Source organism: Garra rufa, chromosome 9 (assembly GCF_049309525.1).
Source record: "Garra rufa chromosome 9, GarRuf1.0, whole genome shotgun sequence".
Lineage (NCBI taxonomy): Eukaryota > Metazoa > Chordata > Actinopteri > Cypriniformes > Cyprinidae > Garra > Garra rufa.
In genome coordinates, this window is record NC_133369.1 from 19,070,227 (window position 1) to 19,079,255 (window position 9,029).

The following is a 9,029-nucleotide window of genomic DNA, read 5'->3' on the forward strand; positions in this document are numbered from 1 at the left end:
ACGCTCCGCTTGAGCCTTCTGGCCTCTTCGGCGACTCAGTCAATTCTGTCGTTGAGAGGTTCCAGGAGTCTCGTAAGCAAGCAGCAGCGTTCCAGCACTATCTTCCTCGTCGGTCTTGTAGGGCTGCTGGACGGGAGCAGCCCCATCCGCACCCCTCGTCTTCATACAGGGACACACAGAAACAGAGTGTCGCCTCCCGTGCTCCACTGCAAAGAGGTGGTCGTGGGGGCCACTCTAAGTCATAGCCTTCAAAGCCGAAGATGGACCTGCGGGCCGTCCTTCAGGCTAAGAAGGCCGCTGCTAAGAAGCCCTGACAATTCAGGGCTTCAGGGGGCATGCCCCTCTGGGCTAGAGCGGTGTTTTCCTCATCACACGGAACCCGTCTCTCCCCAGAGCCCCCAGGGAACCCATCTGTTGCCTCTGCTACCATCCCAGAGCACAGCGGTTCCCAGCGAGCATACTGTGCAGTGCTCCCCTCGTCCACCAGGGGACCTGCACAGCTCGCTACCCCTAAGGGGGTCCTTCAAAAGGCTGGGGCGGTTCGCTCCTGCCGGTCTTCTGCCTCAGGGCATCGCTCCAGCCATCTCAAAAACATCGGAGCTCAGCCTCGAGAGGCTGATTCCCTTAGTAGATTACCTAACAGCATGGAAGCTTCTGCCGGGAGTTTCAAAGTGGGTCCTGCGTACTGTAGAAAGAGGTTACAGCATCCAGTTCGGTGCACCACCACCAGATCTTTGCAGGGTTCTTCCCAATGTAGTGGGACATGAGCAGGCTCCGGTACTAGAACAAGAAGTAAAAAGGCCATCGAGGTGGTCCCTCCTCTTCAAAGAGAATCCGGGTTCTACAGCCGATACTTTATAGTGCCAAAGAAGGATGGGGGGTTGCGTCCTATTCTAGATCTCAGAGTTCTGAACCCGCAGTCATGCGCCTAGCGTTCAAAATGTTGACTGTAAAACAGGTCGTTCAACAAATCAAGTCCGAGGACTGGTTTGTCATCACCATAGATCTCAAAGCCTACTTCCATATCTCCATCCTTCCTCAGCACAGAAAGTTCCTGAGGTTCGCTTTTGGGGGCAAAGCTTACCAATATTGGGTTCTTCCCTTTGGTCTGGCTCTCTCACCCCGCACTTTCACCAAATGCATGGATGCTGCCCTCGTGAAGCTGAGGCTCCAGGGCATTTGCATCCTGAACTATATCGACGACTGGCTGATTTTAGCCCAGTCCGAGTCCATGGCAGCACAACATCGATCTAAGCGGACCCTTAGTAGATGGATAGTGGAGGACATCTCTATGGCTTACGAGCCCTTTGTCAAATTCTATGGCCTAGATATTCGGGCCACTCCAGGCTCCGCCGTCCTCTCGCTCTAGTGGTTCTCGGACACCCTAAGCAGAGGCTTGCAAGTCTGGCTGCATGGATATATCATTCCCCATAGCGTTTTCGGATTTCTGAAATAAATAAAAGGTTACGTATGTAACCCTAGTTCCCCTAGGGAACGAGAGCTGCGTCTCGAAGCCATACTTCCGGCACCTCTGCGTCGCACTGCTTTAGCCAATCAGAAGCTGCTGATCATTTGTGCCCATGTGCTTTTATAGCTTCCTGGTCTGACGTCATCGGCGTGATGACGTCATCGACGCGGTGACGTTTCGCGTTCCCATTGGTCGGATTACACACGTGTTTCAGAGCGTGTCATGTGAGACGTTCCCCATAGCGTTTTTGGACGCGGCTCTCGTTCCCTAGGGGAACTAGGGTTACATACGTAACCTAGGAGAGTTTTTGTCAGAGTTTGCCAGATTAGTGGCACTGAAATATATAAAAGATATTCAGATTTTTGAAAAATTACAAACAAAAACATGTTTTGAGTGCAAAAGCATTCACTGCGTGATGAATCCTATTAGAATGCAGTTAGAATTTTCCTATCTACTTTATTATTTAATGCGGAAGTAAGCCTATGGGCGAGACTTCTGGTTCATTAGCCAAAAATAACGATAAGAATAACGACGTGCAGTAAACCGTAAAACTGTTTGCACTACAAACCAGTGTGTTTATAATTAAGATAATGCGTTAAAATAATATGGTAAGACACACCAATTTGCAATATCAAGACACTATTTTAGACACAAAATTGTCCTTTTTCAGTTTTGCCAACAAAGAATTTCCAAATAAAGTCGGAGCAGAATCGTTGCATGTCTCAGAGCAACACCGCAGTGTTTTGTTCCTGAACAAATCTGTGTTTGAACGAATCAAGTGAGTCATTGATTCAAGAAATCTATTGATAAAGATAGTCAGTTGCTTCGTTTCTAATTGAATCAGCCATTTTGAGCGAATCGTTTGATTTTAATTGATTCAATGAATGATTTATTAAAACAGGGACTTTGCTGCCACCTACTGGCAGAGCCGGACAATAGTGAAGTGTTTTACTATGCTGTAAACGTATTTTTCAAGTGTATGTACTTTATCAGTGTTTTTCTTTAGAAAACCTGCTTCACAAAATTCCAAGGCATAATATTGTACTTTATACTGCACTGTGTTTCATATTAAGAATACTTTAATTACATTAGAAATCTATTAATTTCTTACTTTTACTCAGGTAAAAGTAATTCAAAGATTTACTTAAGTACAAGAAAGTACTACATTTTGAATGTTCCTAAGTATTAAAGGTAAAACAAACAAGAACTTTTATTTATGAAATGTAGTGCAGTAAAAAGTATGTCATTATGCTTTGGAATGTAGTGAAGTAAAGTTTTCTAAAGACAAACACTCTGATAAACTACAGATACTTTTTAAATTTACTTGAGTAAAGTAAAAATACTTCACTACTGTCTGCCTCTGCCTACTGGCGATTTTATTGTCTTATTTATTTATCTATGGCAAGCCTAAAATGTACACTACCAGTCAAAGTTTTTGGACAGTAAGATTTTTAATGTTTATTTTTTTTTAATTAATTTTATTTTATTGTATTTTTCTTTTAAAATAAGTCTGTGTTTATTTGATTCAAAGTACAGCTAAAACAGTACAATTTTGAAATATTTTTGCTATTTAAAATAACAGTTTTTTTTAATTAATAATACTGACTCCAAGCTTTTGAATGGTATAGTCTATAATGTTTCCAAAGCTTTTTATTTCAGAAAAATGCGGATCTGTGGATATTTCTATTCATCAAAGAATCCTGAAAGAAATGTACTCAACTGTTTTAAATATTGATAATAATAATAATAATAATAATAAGAAAATGTTTTTTGAACAGCAAATCAGCACATTAGAATAATTTCTGAAGGATCATGTGACACTGAAGACTTGAGTAATGATGCTAAAAATTTAGCTTTGATCACAGGAATAAATTACATTTTAAAATATATTAAAATAGAAAGCAGTTATTTTAAATAGTAAAAATTTTTCACAATATTGCTGCTTTTGCTGTATTTTGGATCAAATTATTGCAGGCTTGGTGAGAAGAACAAACTTCTTTAAAAAACATTAAATATCTTACTGTTCAAAAACTTTTGAATGGTAGTGTACCAGCACAACAACACATTCAGGAAAATATCATTTAATCATTATTTGACAAATATCAACCATTTAGGCCCCACAAAGAACATCTTATAAATTATATTTCATTTAATCAAGCTTATCGTTTGTCAAATAAAAAAATCGCAAATTTTGTAAATCAAGTTCTGGACAGGTTTTGGTGAAACATCATGAAACTTGGCCTTTCCAATATTTAGAGTTGCTGCTTTTGCACTTTTGAAACACATTTATAGCTCCATCTTAACTCACCTACTCTGTAAGTGCCTTTTATATGCATTTCAGAAGAACAGAATATAAAATTGAGGATAATTTCTGTCTGGACCTCTCTGTCTATCTCTCTCTGTCACCAGGTGAACTCGCAAGTCTGTGTGTGTTCCTTCAGTTCTCTGGAAGCTCACCAGGATCTGAGGTGTGTGTTTTCCTCAGCTCACCCCTGCTGAGATATTTAATGTGATATAATGATCGTGCTTGTTAAAATCAGCAGAAATCCCTACCAGGAACCATTGTTTGAATGTTTTCCTCTTGAGATGCAGCTCAGTGGGACCTTCTATTAGAAACACCACAGGGCAGGACCCTACGATGTGTTTCATTAAGACAGTGTGTTTATGAATTGTCTAAAGCGGAACTAAACATGGCTGCATTGTTTTGTTCCCAAGTGGAGAAAATACAAGACATTTTTATGGACATTATAAAGTCTTGCTCTTTCCATTTCCCACCTCTTCTGATTCAGCTTTCTGAACCACCAACTGCTACATCTTTTCACTTTGTTCCTAAATACAGAATTACTTTCTAGCACATAAGCCGTGTAAAATTCAGAGTTTCAGCTCATTCCAAATTATCCATGCAATTTCCGTCATAAGCGCAGAGGGATCCCCTTTCTCCCACAGCAGGTTCTTATTGAGAAAACTCTGCACTGATAGAGTTTGTATTGGCAGGTATAAATCATGGCAGAGGGAGTATAATTTCCTCATTCCTGGAAGTCTAGGTGTTTTGGTGCACACTGCAGAATGTGAGTGTATGTGTTAATATCATACATCACACTTTCAGCAACACCAGGTGTTGGTTTTCAGGGGTTAGGGAGGAAGTCCAGCAAGCCTCTGTAATCATGAACATCCTTCACTGTCTTTCCTGGTGCTTTTTAGATGTTTCCAGTCACCCTGTTGTTATTTGGCCAGTGTTGTAGCTTTCTGATTCAGGTTGAAGAGCCCAGTCTTGTATAAAAGACCCAGGGGGCTCAATAAGGATAGAGGGTGTAATAGAAGGCCACTGGAATTCCTGTGTGGAATCACAAAACCTTATCGCTGAACTGAACACCTCTGCAAATATAATTACACAGCGGAAAGGAAGCCCTGTTATTATGAACCAGATAACACAGTGTGCACAGAAAATTGCATGTTTACCCTTGATGTTAAATCCTCCCTGTAGTGTTTTGAAAGCGCAAATAATAGCAGCACTAGCTTGATCATTTAACTTTTGGGAACTGACATTTCTCATGCGACAAGAGGAAGAAGAAGCAAAAAAAAAAAAAAAAAAAAAAAAAAAACGAGAAGAAACTGGGGCTTTTCTTTTAGCTGTCAAACTGCTTGTTTAAGGCTGTTGATAGTTTCGCAAAATTGTAGTCTTATAGTTTAAATAAGGCTATCCAGTAAAGTTATTTCCTTTAAATGCTGCTAGGTAGAATTCTTGGATTTAAATTAAATATAACAGTCCAAAACACACACAGTCTTACACACTGATATTGTTTCATTAGCACTTGACATATTTTATAAGCATACACTACCAGTCAAAAGTTTTTGAACAGTATAGATTTTTAATGTTTTTTTAAAAAGTCTCTTCTGCACACCAAGCCTGTATTTATTTGAATTAAAATACAGCTAAAACAGTGAAATATTTTTAGTATTTAAAATACCTTTTCTATTTAAATATATTTTAAAATGTAATTTATTCCTGTTATTTAAAAGCTGAATTTTTAGCATCATTACTTCAGTCACAAGATCCTTCAGAAATAATTCTTATATTCTGATTTGCTACTCAAAACATTTATTTATTATTATTATGTTGAAAACAGCTGAGTAGAATTTTTTCAGGTTTCTTTGATGAATAGAAAGTTCAGAAAAAAACAGAATTTATCTGAAATAGAAATCTTTTGAAACATTTTAGATGTCTTTATCATCACTTTTGATCAATTTAAAGCATCCTTGTTAAATAAAAATAATAATTTCTATAATTTCTTTCCTCCCAAAAAATAAATATATATAAATATACTAACTCCAAGCTTTTGAATGGTATAGTGTATTTTTTTTTTTAATTTTATTTGTTTATTTAACAGGGACAATGCAGTATAACATTGCTACAATTTCATGCAGCCGATGCTCTACATATAGGCTTCTAGCCAAAGGCTAATTTGCAGCCCCAGTCCCTGGTTAGGCTTAGCTCTGATAAAATACAAATATAATGTAAATAAAATATAATAAATAAAATATAATGTTACAAATGCTTTTTATTTCAGATAAATGCAGATGTTTGTATCTTATAATTCATTAAAGAAACCTGAGAATATTTATTTATTTATTTAATTTATTTATAACATACAAAAATGGCCAAATGTTAAAACATATCTATACCTAAATATATTTTGATTAAGTTTACTCATAGTTCTCGTTTGTAAATCACTTTAAATAGAAAGTGTCTGCTAAATGACTGTATATAAATTTCATTTATTTACTGACCCCTTAAGCTGCATTATTTGGATCTGTTGTAAAACAGCTTTATCATCTTGCTCTGTAGAGTGTAATGAAAAATGGACCGAATGCACTCCTATCTGAGGCTCATTGTGCTTTTATCTGAGCCTCTATATCACAGTCTTGCCCAATTTATCGCTCCATTTATCTGTATGTAACTCTATGTGACAGTGTTTGGACAGCTAGTGTTTGTCTTTTTGTCATATAATTTACAAAGCCCACGCTTCCCCGAAAAAGCACCCTTTTACGATATTTTTAGTTGAATAAATATTTGATAGATTTAGCAACCTGGCATTATATTTAGTGACATCATCTCAAACCTGGCGCTGTCAGCGTCTGGTTCGCTCCTTGTTCTTGTAAATCATTTCCAGTCTATTTCTGACATGTTTAGTCACCTCATACCACTCACAAATCCATGGAAGAGCCTACTGATAACCTATTTATCATATTCAAACAGAGAAAGTTCTAGACAATATTCTGTCATATTTTCTATATCTATTTTATTTTTATAGGGGTTAAAGTTAGCTTGTTAGGGTTAAAAATAGGTACTGTAAGGAAGGATGTAAATTCTGTAAAATGAAACTGCTGTGCATTTAACGCATTTAATGCAGCGGGAAGATAAATGCAGTGTTTTTTTTCTGAATGCACTTCACTTATCACGTACATTTAGCCTGTGCAAGGCCAAGATAAAGTAACATGGGCCTGGGGCTAGAGGGAATGCACTTGAACAAGTTGCCCTTGAGTGCACTTCATACATTCAGGGAAGTGTCCGAAGGTCATTGAATATCCATTTGCTTCCTCAATAAGCCATTTCCTTAATGCTGCATGATCTTTCTTCATTTATGCTGTATACTTATAGGTATCTAGAGTTCAAATTCCATTGTAAATTATCATCCTAGACAGGTTTTCTTATCTACATATTTGTTCATATGGGAACAGTAATAGGTATGCGCAAGCAATTTCAACATTTTTGCCCCTGGCATGCAGTGTTGGCTCAGGGCCAAATGCTCTGGGCTTTCAAAGCAGTCACAGTGACTAAGCGTCTCTGTAAGAGGACCCTAACCACTTGTCCAGGTCTGTAAGAATGCACATACCATACTGTACGAAGCAGATATCTTGCACACACATACTGTAGGCCAGGGCTCAGCCAGAGCACTCTGCTCATTTGTGAAACACGATCCTTCTTATCATTACGAGACAGTTCAGCTCATTCAATGGCCTTGTGCACTGTAAGGTGAGTGAGGTAATGCTCACAGTGACACAAAGACACACTAGTCTAGGAACAATAAGCTGTGTCTATTCAAAAATCTAATGAAGAGGCGAATTGAGGCACATATGCATAAGTTTAAGGTGCAATATGTCTGATGTTGAGAATACCTTTTACCTAGATGTATTGCAGTGCATGTCTTACTCAGCAATTTCACATTATACAAAGCCATATTACCTCATCCAGAGCTATTTGTGGACTTCTGTTGCAAAGTTTCGACCTTGCCTTGTCATCACCTGATACCACACCACCACACACCAGTTTGGTTCTATTTTTTTTTAAATGAAATAGTTTAAACAGTGTACACTGTAAAACACCTGGAAACATTTTTTTTGATAAAACAAACTTAAAATTCCTTTATATTAATAGAGTATACTGTGCCCTATTTTTATGGATTTTGTGTGTAAATTAATTGTAAAAAAATAGTTTAAGATTAAATTGAAATAAAATATCACAAATAAGTGTAGGGTAGATTTCTTAGGATGTTTCTAGGTGTTGGAGCTCCGTCTTCTGAACGGGAGTCAGCAGGGGATTCATGTCGACAACCATGGGAGTCGTGGCGACCTGGTCCCTATTACCCATCCACTTCTTAAGTTAATATGGTACAGTTGCTCTTCTCTTCGTCTTCCTGGCTGACATATGCGGTAAGTGACTGGTCCAAACTTTTCTAGAACGGTATAGGGGCCTTGTCAAGTGGCCAGGAACTTGCACGCGGCGTTGGGGACCAAGACCATGATGTGGTCGCCCGGCTGAAACTCCCGTGGTTGGACCTTCCGGTTATAGTGTCGCTGCTCCACCTGTTGGGCCTTGGCGAGGTGTTCCCGGACTAATGCCGACTAAGGCCGTCAGTCTGCGGATGGTAGACAGAGGTCCTCAGTTGCTTCACCCAGAGCAGGCGGCACAGGTCAGCCATTAGCCGGGATATCAATGGGGTCCCCTGGTCGGTCAGGATTTATGCTGGGATGCCGACTCGGCTGCAGAGAGTGAACAACTCTTTGGCGATGGCTTTTGCGGTGGCTTTCCGAAAAGGCACTGCTTCTGGATACCGGGTGGCATAGTCGACAATCACCAGTATGTGTTCATGCCCCTGGGCAGACTTCGGCAACGGTCCTACCAGATCATCCCGATGCCCTCAAAGGGCACCTCGATGATGGGTAGCGGGATCAGCGGACTGGGGGGAGGCATCCTGGGAGAGGTCTTCTGGCATGTGGGGCAGGCCTGGCAGAATCCGCCTCGAGGCCGGGCCAATGGAAACGATCACGGATACGCTGAATTGTATTGGCGGCCCCGAGGTGACCTGCTATGGGGTGTGAGTGTGCCAATTCCAGCACCGTCTCCGTCTTGGTGCGCGGGAGTACTAACAGTTGTTTCTCCTCCCCCCTCCACTGGGCGATGCAATAGAGCAGGCCATTTTGGACGATGAAGTGCGGGAGAGGGTGAGGGCCAGGTTGAACTTCCTCGCCTTCGACTATCCGCACTTGTGTCCAGCAGTGC